The sequence below is a fragment of the Bubalus kerabau genome, chromosome 2 (genome assembly GCF_029407905.1).
Source record: "Bubalus kerabau isolate K-KA32 ecotype Philippines breed swamp buffalo chromosome 2, PCC_UOA_SB_1v2, whole genome shotgun sequence".
Taxonomy (NCBI): Eukaryota; Metazoa; Chordata; class Mammalia; order Artiodactyla; family Bovidae; genus Bubalus; species Bubalus kerabau.
In genome coordinates, this window is record NC_073625.1 from 174,651,815 (window position 1) to 174,665,609 (window position 13,795).

At 45.7% G+C, this 13,795-nt stretch overlaps 1 protein-coding gene and 1 non-coding gene across 2 annotated transcripts in view; both read right to left on the reverse strand.

The window, feature by feature from the left end:
- CLSTN2 (calsyntenin 2) overlaps window positions 1-13,795 on the reverse strand; it is a 727,708-nt gene that overhangs the window by 49,346 nt on the left and 664,567 nt on the right. The gene's annotated exons all lie outside the window — the stretch shown is intronic.
- Window positions 2,032-2,103, reverse strand: TRNAR-ACG (transfer RNA arginine (anticodon ACG)). The gene has a single exon. It is a non-coding gene; the product is annotated as a tRNA-Arg (tRNA).

Genomic DNA, 13,795 nt, shown 5'->3' on the forward strand with positions numbered 1-13,795 from the left:
TTGTAACAGGGTAGGCAGAGACCGGCAGAGCAGGTGCCGTGGAAGCGCCAGTCCCGGCCCTTCTCCCAGCCCCACTGCTGCCAGCACACATGGGGTCCCCTCCAAACTCCCTGCCCCCCGATTAGCCTTCCTGTCTCCCCAGACTGGGCTCTTCGCTGCTCCAAACCTACGGGGGTGCCCATTCCCCACCAGGGGCTCACTCCTCAGCCCAACCCTAGAGAGGGGCTGTAGCAAGTTCAACACTGAGGCTCTGGAGTCTGGCCCCTACACTCAAATCCTGATTTGACTACTTCCTGGCTGTCATGGCACAATGTGACAGGCGACAGGCAAGTCACATTCCTTCTCTGTGCCTCAGTTTCTTCATCTATAAAATGGAAATAATAACATTAGTAACCACCTCATGAGTACCTCATATATATGACCTGACATCAGTTCAGTTCAGTTCAGTCGCTCAGTTGTGTCTGACTCTTTGCAACCCCATGCATGGCAGGCTTCCCTGTCCATCACCAACTCCTGGAGCTTGCTCAAACTCATGTCCATTGAGTCGGTGATGCCATCCAACCATCTCATCCTCTGTCGTCCCCTTCTCCTCCCACCTTTAATCTTTCCCAGCATCAGAGTCTTTTCAAATGAGCCAGTTCTTCTCATCAGGTGGCCAAAGTATTGGCATTTCAGCTTCAACATCAGTCCTTCCAATGAATATTCAGGACTGATTTCCTTTAGGGTGGACTCCTCGCAGTCCAAGGGACTCTCAAGAGTCTTCTCCAACACCACAGTTCAAAAGCATCAATTCTTCAGTTCTCAGCTTTCTTTACACTCCAACTCTCACATCCATACATGACTACTGAAAAAATCACAGCCTTGACTAGATGGACCATTGTTGGCAAAGTAATGTCTGCTTTTTAATATGCTGTCTAGGTTGGTCATAACTTTTCTTCCAAGGAGCAGCATCTTTTAAACTCAACATTCAGAAAACTAAGATCATGGCATCCAGTCCCATCATTTCATGGCAAATAGATGGGGAAACATTGGAAACAGTGACAGACTTTATTTTTTTGGGCTCCAAAATCACTGCAGATGGTGACTGCAGCCATGAAATTAAATGATCTGACATAGTGAGTGCTTAAAAAAGTGGGGGCTATTCTTGGTGCTTCCTTGGTCCCCATTACCTTCAACTACTTCCTCTGCCCTCCCTGCAGGTGGTCTAGGATGTGCCCAGCTTCTTGCCCCTCAGGCTACCCAGGCTACTCTGTATCAGCCCACCCCGTCCTTGCACACCTCCACCTTCTCAAGTCCCTCTCAAAACTTAAAGCATGTATGTAACCCCGCATTTTCTAGTAGCTCCATTAAAAATCTAAAAGAGAAGAAAAAGCGAGTCAACTTTAATACTATACTCTATTTAATCTGATATATCCATTTATCATTTCAACATGTAATCTATAGTAAAACTTAGTAAGACATTTTCCATTATGTTTTTCTTGTAAAGTCTTTGGTTCTGTCACATTAACAGCACATCTCAGTTCAGACTAGCTGCATTTCAAGGGCTCAACAGTCACACATGGCTGGTGGCTGTCCTATTGGTGAAGCCAGTCCTTGACTCCAAGATCCATGAGGGCAAGAACCATGTCTGTCTCCAAGTATGTGGTAGGTTCTTGATAACTGTAGATCGCATGAGTGAAAGCATGGATGGATGGATGAATAGGTGCCATAGTCTGCAAAGCCCTGTCTGCTCTCCCCTGAGGCCTCTTCTTCGTTACTGGGCAGATAGCCTTTCAGCCACAATGCCAACCAAGTCCTGGGTACCAAGTGCCCAGTGACCTTTCCAAAAAGAAAGTGAGGGGAGAACTTAAAGGACCTGGAGACCGGGTGAGCACCATAAGGAGGGATGTGCAAAGAAGGAGAAAGGGAAGTCACTCAGTCGTGTCCAACTCTTTGCGACCCCATGGACTGTAGCCCACCAGGCTCCTCCGTCCATGGGATTTTCCAGGCGAGAGTACTGGAGAGGATTGCCATTTCCTTCTCCAGGGGATCTTCCCCACCCAGGAATCGAACCTGGGTCTCCTGCATCGTAGACAGACGCTTTACTGTCTGAGCCACCAGGGAAGTCAAAGAAGGAGATGGGGGTGGTAAAGATTTATGTTGTGCTAAGGAGGATAGACCCCATCCTCAGGAGCCCTCAGCCTCCTGCCTTCAGCAAGAGAGGGAGGAATAGATGTTTTGGAGGAGCTGCAGAAGAGTAGGTGGGAGGGTCCCCTGGGGCCTCTGACCAGCCTTTGGGCCAGAGAATATCAAGGATTTGGTCAAGGTGAAGGAACTTGTAGGTGGCAGGGCTGAAGCCCAGAACTCCTGCTTCCTGTCCTCAGGTACCTTTGAATGTTATCCTTTGGCAAAGATAAAAATGAATCATAGGCTCTTTGAGGGGGACCCCAGGCTGCTCAGATGCAGCTAACTATTCAGTGATGTATGCATTTGAAGAAAATTAATTTTTCATCCTGCCACTCAGAATATTAAAGCTGGCTGTCCATAAACACACAGTTTGACTCCTCCTTGCAAGTTAAAAAAAGAGGAGGCATCTCAGCAGATATCTTTAGCGAAACATAATTATAATTTAGTTGACATTTATTAATATCTTGGTGTAGATGAATAAAACTCCCTTGAATAATTCAAATAATAAATTCTGCCCCGTTGGAAAATTGAGCTGATCTTGAATGGAATTGTTTAAGTGTTTCCATCTCCAAAGACATAGCACATGCCAAGTCAGCCAGTGCCTCCTGTATCTCAAATCTCACTGGGATCTCCTTAGGTTTTGGCTCTGCAAACCAGGTGCCACGTGGCTAACCTGTCTCACCTTTGGTCACATGCCCACCTGGTGTGTATCTGTTAGCTCTCCAGTAGAGCGGCTGAGACAAGCATGCCTTCCAAACAGAGCAGCTGAACTTCTAGCACAGATACTCCACCACATGGGCTTCCCACTCTGATTTTGCCCTGGTGGCCTCTGGCGTGCCTGATTATAATTACAGACTGTCAGTGTGCTTTGGCTGTAAACTTCACATGGCTGCTCCAGAAAAGATCCATCCTGGCCACACGTGTATCACCTGCTCCTCCCTGCTCTCCCATCCGCAGAGTGATTTCTGGAGAGGGAGGGGCTGATCTGCATTTTACAGGGGCCTCCAGGGAAGGCTTGTGAATAGGTTGCCTCTGCTAGGAATTCCACAGCAAAGAAATTGGTGCTTTGTCTGAACTACAAGTCAGCCAGTTAAGTTTGGGAGACTGTGTAGAAATCTTTAGGGAACAGCCGGAGTTTAAATCCATCAGCACATCCAAGATCTTAAGATTGGTCTGTTAGGGAGATTTACCACTTGGAATTTTCATTCTTGGGTTTTAGTCTCACACAAAGCTTTGGGAACAGTTTTTAAGATCCAGCAATATCTCTTCTCCCTCCCCACTTCCTCTTCCTTCTCCATTGGAACACCCAAAGGAACATAGGAACCTGCCAGCACCAATCTTCTCTTGTTTTGGAGACAAGGTGGTATGCTCTGACCAGCTCCATGCCCAGAATAGTCACTCAGTGTGGACTCTGGGGCACCAATGAAGCACTGATCAGGTGCAAAGCACCTGCTGGTTTCAACCTTGGGTCTGATTGTAGATGTCAGGAAATACAAATGGGCCACTACATTAAGAGAGATACATGTGGTTTATCCACCCTGGCTTCTATCCAAGCTACACTGTGTGGGGACCAGGCTGTATAGCCTTCAAACAAGACCAGGGAGGTCTAAGTGCACAATTCTGTGTTAGCCTTTGTATTATTTTGCGTGGGCTGCTAGGGACCCCAGGTAGTACAGTGGTAAAGCATCCCCCTGCAATGCAAGAGACACAGGTTTGATCACAGGGTCAGGAAGATCCCCTAGAGGAGGAAATGGCAACCTGCTCCATTATTCTTGCCTGAGAAATTCCATGGACAGAAAATCCTGGTGGGCTACAATCATGGGGTCACAAAACAGTAGGACATGACCTAGCGACTAAACAACAACAAGGGGTGCTACACCAAAAGACCACCCACTGGTCTCCTAAGACCAAGAATGATTGGTCTTACAGTTCTGCAGGCTAGAAGTCTGAGATCAAGATGTTAGCAGGGTTGGTCCTTTGGAGGGTTCTGCTCCATGGAAGCAGACCTCTTTGGAAGGTCTGCTCCATGCCTAGAGTCAGGTAGCCACAAGGCCTCTCCTTGGCTCACAGATACATTCTACTAATCCTCAATCTTCACATGGTCATCTTCTAAGACACCAGTCATATTGGGTTAGGGGGTTGCGGCCCACCCTACTCCAGTATGACTTCATCTTGCTAATTGCATTTGTAACAACCTTTGCAAATAAAGTCACTTTCTGGGGTACTGGAGGTTAGGACTTTAACAACTGGCTTGGAGGAATCCAGTTCAACCCATAACAGCCTTGTTCTGGCCATGTTCTCAAATTGCAGGGCTGGGACTTATTAATAGAAAGTTCTCCAAGGCTGTGCCCAGCATTCTATTCTACCGTGTACCTGATAGAAACAGCAAAGTGGCCACGTAGGTCACCATTGTTTTGGGGATGAGGAAAGGCTATTTGAATCCTGTGAATGGTAAATTGGGATATGTTATAGGTGTTCTGGAAATGTACATAAAAGAAGAATCAATAATTAAATAACTGAATCCCATCAAAAAGTCTGTACACTATATTCATTCATTCATCCAACAAATATGCATGCAGCCTGCCATGTGCTAGGCACGCTGCCTCGTGTGGAAGAGGCTGAGGTCCTGCTTGGGGAGCCTGGAGCCTTGGCTCTGCCAGGCCAGGCCTCTGAGGTTCTCTTTCTGGTGATCTGGCAGAAGTGGGGGAGATGCTCAGACTTAAGACCACTTCATTGAGTGCTTATTATTATGCCTGAATATGAGCAAGATAATGCTAGTAAAGTAATGCTCAAAATTGTCCAAGCCAGGCTTCAGCAATATGTGAACCGTGAACTTCCTGATGTTCAAGCTGGTTTTAGAAAAGGCAGAGAAACCAGAGATCAAATTACCAACATCCACTGGATCATGGAAAAAGCAAGCGAGTTCCAGAAAAACATCTATTTCTGCTCTATTGACTATGCCAAAGCCTTTGACTGTGTGGCTCACAATAAACTGTGGAAAATTCTGAAAGAGATGGGCATACCAGACCACCTGATCTGCCTCTTGAGAAATTTGTATGCAGGTCAGGAAGCAACAGTTAGAACTGGACATGGAACAACAGACTGGTTCCAAATAGGAAAAGGAGTCCGTCAAGGCTGTATATTGTCACCCTGCTTATTTAACCTCTATGCAGAGTACATCATGAGAAATGCTGGACTGGAAGAAACACAAGCTGGAATCAAGATTGCTGGGAGAAATATCAGTCACCTCAGATATGCAGATGACACCACCCTTATGGCAGAAAGTGAAGAGGAACTAAAAAGCCTCTTGATGAAAGTGAAAGTGGAGAGTGAAAAAGTTGGCTTAAAGCTCAACATTCAGAAAAGAAGATCATGGCATCCGGTCCCATCACTTCATGGGAAATAGATGGGGAAACAGTGGAAACAGTGTCAGACTTTATTTTGGGGGGCTCAAAAATCACTACAGATGGTGACTGCAGCCATGAAATTAAAAGATGCTTACTCCTTGGAAGGAAAGTCATGACCAACCTAGATAGCATATTCAAAAGCAGAGACATTACTTTGCCAACAAAGGTCTGTCTAGTCAAGGCTATGGTTTTTCCTGTGGTCATGTATGGATGTGAGAGTTGGACTGAGAAGAAGGCTGAGCACCGAAGAATTGATGCTTTTGAACTGTGGTGTTGGAGAAGACTCTTGAGAGTCCCTAGGACTGCAAGGAGATCCAACCAGTCCATTCTGAAGAGCAGCCCAGGGATTTATTTGGAAGGAATGATGTTAAAGCTGAGACTCCAGTACTTTGGCCACCTCATGCAAAGAGTTGACTCACTGGAAAAGACCTTGATACTGGGAGGGATTGGGGGGCAGGAGGAGAAGGGAACGACAGAGGATGAGATGGCTGGATGGCATCACTGACTTGATGGACGTGCGTCTGAGTGAACTCCGGGAGTTGGTGATGGACAGGGAGGCCTGGCATGCTGCGATTCATGGGGTCGCAAAGAGTCGGACACGACTGAGCGACTGAACTGAACTGAACTGAATTGAATACTATATATATATATATATATATATATATATATATATATATATATATACATGTATGTATGTAAGTAAAATACTGGTCTCTGCCTCTGATCCCTGACGTAAAAATCCTTGTAAATAGGAGTGCTAGGAGAATCTTTTGTCCTAACATTTATTCTTTGATCCCAGTTCCTGACACAGAGCTAAGACCTTTGTGATTTCCTCAATGATAAAAGCATCTGACACCAAGCACCTCACCCTCTTGGGACTTCCTGTATGGTAGAAATGCCATTTGTTCTAATAAGGCTACTCTTGGTAGATGAGCATCAGTCACCAGAAAGGCCAAGCCATGACTGGAAGCTTGGAACTTTTAGTCCTACCCACTATTCTAGGGAGAGGGGAGAGGGGAAAGGGGTTGCAGAAAGAGTTACTCATGTATCATGCCTACATGATAAAGCCTCCATAAAAATTCCAATAGTATGGGGTTCAGTATCCGTCAACTTCTGGGTTGGCAAATACACCTATGTACTAGAAGGGTCAGTTTAGTTCAGTTCAGTCACTCAGTCATGTCCGACTCTTTGTGACCCCATGAATTGCAGCACGCCAGGCCTCCCTGTCCATCACCAACTCCCAGAGTTCACTCAGACTCACGTCCATCGAGTCAGTGATGCCATCCAGCCATCTCATCCTCTGTCGTCCACTTCTCCTGCCCCAATCCCTCCCAGCATCAGGGTCTTTTCCAATGAGTCAACTCTGCATGAGGTGGCCAAAGTATTGGAGTTTCAGCTTCAGCATCAGTCCTTCCAAACACCCAGGACTGATTTCCTTTAGGATGGACTAGTTGGATCTCCTTGCAGTCCAAGGGACTCCCAAGAGTCTTCTCTAACACCACAGTTCAAAAGCATCAATTCTTCGGCACTCAGCCTTCTTCACAGTTCAACTCTCACATCCATACATGACCACTGGATAACAGACCCCAATTTCACAGGGACAGAAGCTCCTGAGTTTGGGACCCTTCCAGATCTCACCCTATGCGTCTCTTCATCTGACTGCTTGCTCATCTGTATCCTTTATCACATAAAACTGATCAACACAGGTAAATGCTCCCCTGAATTCTGTGAGCTGTTCTAGCAAATGATCAAATCCAAGGAAGGGGTCATGGGGACCTCCGACTTGTAGCCTAGCTGGACAGAAGTGGTGGGTAACCTGGGAACTTACTACTTGTGATTGGCATCTGAAGTGGGTGTGTCTCACGTGACTGAGCCCTTAATCTCTGCAGTCGGTGCTAATTCCAGTTAGTGACAGAAACTGAATCGAATGGTAGGACATCCATCTGATACTGGGGAGAATTGCTTTGTACGGAAAAGAAGAAAAAAAAAGCACATCTAATATCAGAAGAGTTATGAGTGTGGCATAGTATGAGAGTAAAGAAAAGTACACAGGTGAGTTTTTCTTAATACACTGAGATTCTAGGGGGAGGGGTTGACTTTATCAGATAAGGGGAGGGTAGTGCTGAGAAGAGGGAGGGAAGACCAAGACAAGGACTCTCCCAGGTCCTCATGGCCTGAAGGCTGCCTTTCCTGTCCTGTGGCTCTTTCTTGGAGATCCCAGATGAAGGCAACTCTACCAGGATGCCATGTATGACCTTGGTCCTCAGTGTTTGTGTAAAGGGGACATTCTCCTTACAAATATGCTAATATAGTAATATAATTGGGTCATGAAAAAAAACTTTTCCCTCTGTCCCAAACTCTTGGATAAAATTTGTCTATTCTTTCTTTTTTTAAGGAACTTCTTTATTAAGTTGCATTTCCAACAAAATACTGGAAGACAGACACATTACAGTCACCCCCAACTTGTAGGCTTGGATGTGAGAGTTGGACTGCAAACAAAGCTGAGTGCTGAAGAATTGATGCTTTTGAACTGTGGTGTCGAAGAAGACTCTTGAGAGTCCCTTGGACTGCAAGGAGATCAAATTAGTCAATCCTAGAGGAAATCAGTCCTGAATACTCATTGGAAGGACTGATGCTGAAGCTGAAACTTCAATACTTTGGCCACCTGATATAAAGAACTGACTCACTGGAAAAGACCCTGATGCTGGGAAAGATTGAAGGTGGGATGAGAAGGGGACGACAGAGGATGAGATGGTTGGATGGCATCACTGATGCCATGGACATGAGTTTGAGCAGGCTCCAGGAGTTGGTGATGGACAGGGAGGCCTGGTGTGCTGCAGTCCATGGGGTCACAAACAGTTGGACATGACTGAGTGACTGAACTGAACTTGTAGGCAGAATAATAGCCCCAGAGATATCTATACCCTGACCCATAAAATCTGTGACTATGTTCTCTTACTTGGCAAAAGGACTTTTCAGAAGTGATTGAGAGATTTTGAGATGAGAAATTAGCCTGATTATCCAGGTAAAGCCAATGCAACCTCAAGGATCCTTGTAAGTGAAAGGGAGGCAAGAGGGTCAGAGGTGATGTGATGAAGCAGGGGCCCATGCGACTGCTAACCTGGATGATATAGGAAGTGCCACAAGCTGAGGAATGTGGGGGCAGCCTCCAGAAGCCAGAAAGGGAAGGGAGTCCCATTCACCCCAGGCCTTCAGAATGAACATCACTCTTTCAACACCTTGATTTTATTGGGTTGGTCAAAAGGTTCCTTCAGGTTTTTCTGTAACATCTTATGGAAGAATAGAACAAACTTTTTGGTTAACCCAATAGCTCTAATTTCAGACATCTGACCTCCAAACTCCAAGATTATAAATTTGTGTTGTTTGAAGCTACAAGTATGTGGCAGCCTGTACAGTAACAATAGGAAACCAACATACCCATCTCATCAAACCCGTAATCCCTGCTTCTCCAAACACACCCATTTTCTCACTGTCCTCTTTTGGTAGTCAGCTCCATTTTTGCATCTTACTTCCATTGGTCACCCCTCCTTCTACTTCTCTCACCCTGGTTGGCCCACCCAGACCAGTTCCCACCTGTACACCCTACACAGCTCTCCACCTCCCCGGCCCAGCCCCAAATCCTTCACTGATACCAGGCACAGTTACTCTGATCCCTGACTGCCCTCAGTATTTTAAAGTGTTTCTCATTACATGTCATCTATGGTCACTTTAAATAAACAAACAAACAAGAATTCCATGTAACTAAAGACATTTAAATGGGCTGGCCACACACCACACAACTGGGGACCTACTGAATCTCCCCAAAGCCAGTTCCCCATGAATTAAATGCTGTTTAATAGGGGCTCATTTTCCTGAAATGCCAACAATCTTTACATTCAGAGATGTGGAAATGGTTGGCTTTGGCTCCAGGCAGTACTAAACCTGAATGATGTGCTCTTCAAATCTCTGAAATGTCTTCCCAGGGAAAGGCACCCTTAGGAAGGGCTGCCCCCATCATCCTGTGACCCCACTCAGTGTTGGTACTGCAAGTACCACCCTCTCTCATCTGCTTTGTGCTACTCCCAGGGCCAAGAACTCTGCAGGCATTGCCTTACTCAGTTCTTCCAACAACTCTTGGAGGCAATACTATTATTTTCGCCACTTTACAGATCCAGGGAGGCTCAGAGAGGTTAAATAACTGGCCCAAGGTTTCACAGTCTGTTTGTGACCAGAACCTGGCTGGAAAGCCTTGCTGAGCAAAACACGAGTCATCCATCACCTGCTAGCAGCCAAGATGTCCCCTGGGAGCTGGTCAGAAATGAGAATCTCAGATCCTGCCCCAACACTGAATCAGAATCCACATTCTAACAAGATCTCCAGGTGATGGGCTTACACATGAGAATGGAGAAGCTCTGCTCTACACCAAGATGTGCTGTTCTCACTCAAGAAAAATCAGTTCATTGTTGGATGAGACTTTGAAGAGGGTGTCTGTCAGGGGTCCTTGTACATCAAGTGGACGTAGGCACTGTTGGAGGCTGGAGGGCCTTGGGAGAGGAGGTGAGGCTTCCCAAAGCATTCCGTTTCATCCCTAAGCACTGAGTGGCAGGGCGTCCCTCAGGCCGGGCAGGGGAGGCCGCTCCTACAGGTTTGTTGGAGGACTGACACCATACTGGGTATTGGTCCTTGTGGGGTGGCTGCAGGTAGATGACCTGCAAAGGGTGTTAGAGTGTCAGAGTGATAGCGAGTGCCCTTGCAAACACCCCTGTCCAGACTGCACCTTCAGTCCCTTAGTCTAAGGAGAAAGGGATGCAAATTCAGGCAAACTAGCTAGTAAGGAGAGGGAGAATAGGAGTAGGTCAGGGGAGGGGATGGGTCGCTTTAGAAAGAAGATGCCTCATTCACCAGCAGAGTTGAGTGCAGGGCTGGCTCTCTCAACAGACTCCCTCCATTAAGCAGGTCAGGGAGGTCTCCCCTCCCCAAAACACTCACCTAGAGATTAGAGGAGCCAGGCTGGTTCTCAACTGCTATCATTACTGCCTTTTAAATCCATTCACTTAGATCTCTTTTACTTTTTTATACCCACCTCCTTCCTCATCAGATTTAGGATTAATTTGTATTTATAATGGATACTTAATAACCATCATTAATGGCAACAGCACTCATCATTTTCCATTAATGAACTAACACCTTATTATTTTCAAAGTACCCCTCATGTTATCCAACATTCTCCTCAGAGTCCCAGGGAGGATGAAAGGGTGAGTGTTCTATGTGTTCTACAACTGAGAATCATACATGCCTGCAGACGTGCCATGATTCCATCAGGGGCAGCAGCCTAGGGAGCTGGGGGGCTCCTGATTCCAGGTAACACTGCTTCCTTGGTATTTTCTTCAACCCAGTGAACACACGAAAACTGGCCCAGCAGAAACAACACGATGCTAGCTCAATGCAGGCAAAAAGAGAGCAGACCCCACTCACTCCGATTCAAGAACACTTTCCCCAGTTCCCCATCCTCTGAGCACACGCCATGTTATCGATTCATGACTGCAGGCTCCTGCTTGAATGCTTTGCTTTGGTTCCATTGTGGGATTGCCCACATCCATTAGAAAGCTTCTCTCCCACACCAATAGGGGTGTATTTCTAATTTTCAAATACATTTCTCTATTTTAAATAGAAGTATAGTTTACAATATTGTGTTAGTTTCAGGTGTGCAACTAAGTGATATATTCTTTTTCAGATTCTTTTCCATTCTAGGTTATTACAAGATACCAAGGGGCTTTTGTTCATTGTAAAATACCCTGATGCTGGTAAAGATTGAGGGCAGGAAGAGAAGGGGGCGACAGAGGATGACATGGCTGGATGGCATCATCGACTCAATGGACATGAGTTTGAACAAACTCCAGGAGATAGTGAAGGACAGGGAAGCCTGGCATGCTGCAGTTCATGGGGTCCCAAATAGTTGCACACAGGTTAGTGACTGAACAACAACAACAAAATACTGAATATAGCTCCTTATGCTATACAGCAGGTTATCTATTTTATATATATTGTTGGTTATCTATTTTATATATAGTAGTATGTATATGTTAATCCCAACTAATTTATCCCTCCCTTGCTTTCTCCTTTGGTAACCATAAGTTTGTTTTCTATGTCTGTGAGTCTATTTCTGTTTCATAAATAAGCCCAGTTGTATCATCAAATATGCTTTTCGTCTGTGGTCATCCCTATATATGTATGTGCTGCTTGGTCTGCTCATTTCCCAGATATTTTCTGTTTCCTTAAACACTGATCAGCAAGACTGGTTTGGGGACCAGCCTCTGATATTTAATGAGAAACGCCTTCCTCTTATGCTAAGTGGATGAGATATTTACATTCAGAATCCTCTAGGGTCATAAGCTGACTCTGAATTCATGAGCCCCGACTTGGGGACCCCTAACCCAGACCTACGGCTTCCCAGGTGGCACTAGTGGTAAAGGACCTGCCTGCCAAGGCAGGGGGCCTAACAGACACGGGTTTGATCCCTGGGTTGGGAAGATCCCCTGGAGGAGGGCATGCCAATCCACTCTAGTATATTCTTTTTCAATTAATTAATTTCAATTGGAGGCTAATTACTTTACAATATTGTGGTGGTTTCTGCCCTACATTGACATGAATCAGCCACGGTTTTACATGTGTCCCCTCATCCTGAACCCCCTTCCTCTGGGTTGTCCCAGACCACTGGCTTTGAGTGTCCTGCTTCATGCATCAACTTGCACTGGTCATCTGTTTTACATATGGCAATAAATATGTTTCAATGCTATTCTCTCAAATCATCACACCCTTCCTTGCCTTCTCCCACAGAGTCCAAAAGTCTATTCTTTACATCTGTGTCTCTTTTGCTGTCTTACATATAGGGTCATTGTTACTGTCTTTCTAAATTCCATATATACGCATTAATATCTGTATTGTTTCTCTTTCGGACTTAATTCACTCTGTATAATAGGCTCCAGTTTTATCCATCTCATGGAACTGACTTAAATGCATTCTTTTTCATAGCTGAGTAATATTCCATTGCATTTATGTACCACAAGTTCCTTATCCATTTGTCTGCCAATGGACATCCAGGTTGCTTCCATGTCCTGGCTATTATAAACAGTGCTGCAATAAACACTGGGGTACATGTGTCTCTTTCCCTTCTGGTTTCCTCACTGTGTATGCCCAGCAGTGGGCTGGATCATAAGGCAGTTCTATTTCCAGTTTTTAAAGGAATCTCCACACTGTTCTCCATAACGGCTGTACTAGTTTGCACTCCCACCAACAGTGTAAGAGGGGTTCCTTTCTCTCCACACTCTCCATCATTTATTGCTTGTAGACTTTGTAATGGCAGCCATTCTGAGCGGTGTGAGATGGTACCTCATTGTGGTTTTGATTTGCATTTCTCTGATAATGAGTGATGCTGGGCATCTTTTCATGTGTTTGTTAGCCATCTGTATGTCTTCTTTGGAGAGAAATGTCTGTTTAGCTCTTTGGCCCACTTTTTGATTGGGTCATTTATTTTTCTGGTATTGAGCTTGTTTATTTTGTAGTATTCTTGCCTGGAGAATCCTGTGGACAGAGGAGCCTGGCAGGCTATGGTCCATAGGGTCACAAAGAGTCAGACACGACTGAAGTGACTGAGCATGCACACAGCACAACCTGGACTTTCCTAAGCTAAGCTATGCTAAGTCACTTCAGTCGTGTCCGACTCTGTGCAACCCCATAGATGGCAGCCCACCAGTTGCTCCCTATGAAATGCCCTGATATCCACACTCTGCCCTCCCTTTGGTAAGAACATATGTCTTCTTCTTCTTTTTTTTAAAGGGGTCTTAAATATCTGTACCCCATGTAAGGCAAGGGGTGAACCTCAGACACCCGGGCAGGCCAGTGAGAGGCAATCCACAAGAAATATTTAGAGATGGAGGAATTGTACCACCACTCCACCAAGGGCACTTCTGCCAGTAACCCAGCTGTCTGGCACAAAGACCAGCCCCTCCATCTCTAAATGCTGCCCTAGCATCCAGGCCTTAGGGCAGCTTGGCACCGGGCTGGGTCTTTGTTTGTGGGGCTGGAGTTCTCAGAGCCTCAGCCCAGAAAAAGACAGAAAAGAATCCCAAGTGAATGGTGTCCTCCCACGTGTTTGTCTGACCATTTAATTACAAGGTCCAGTCAAACTAATTACACTTTCGGGACACTGAAGAGGTTAGGTA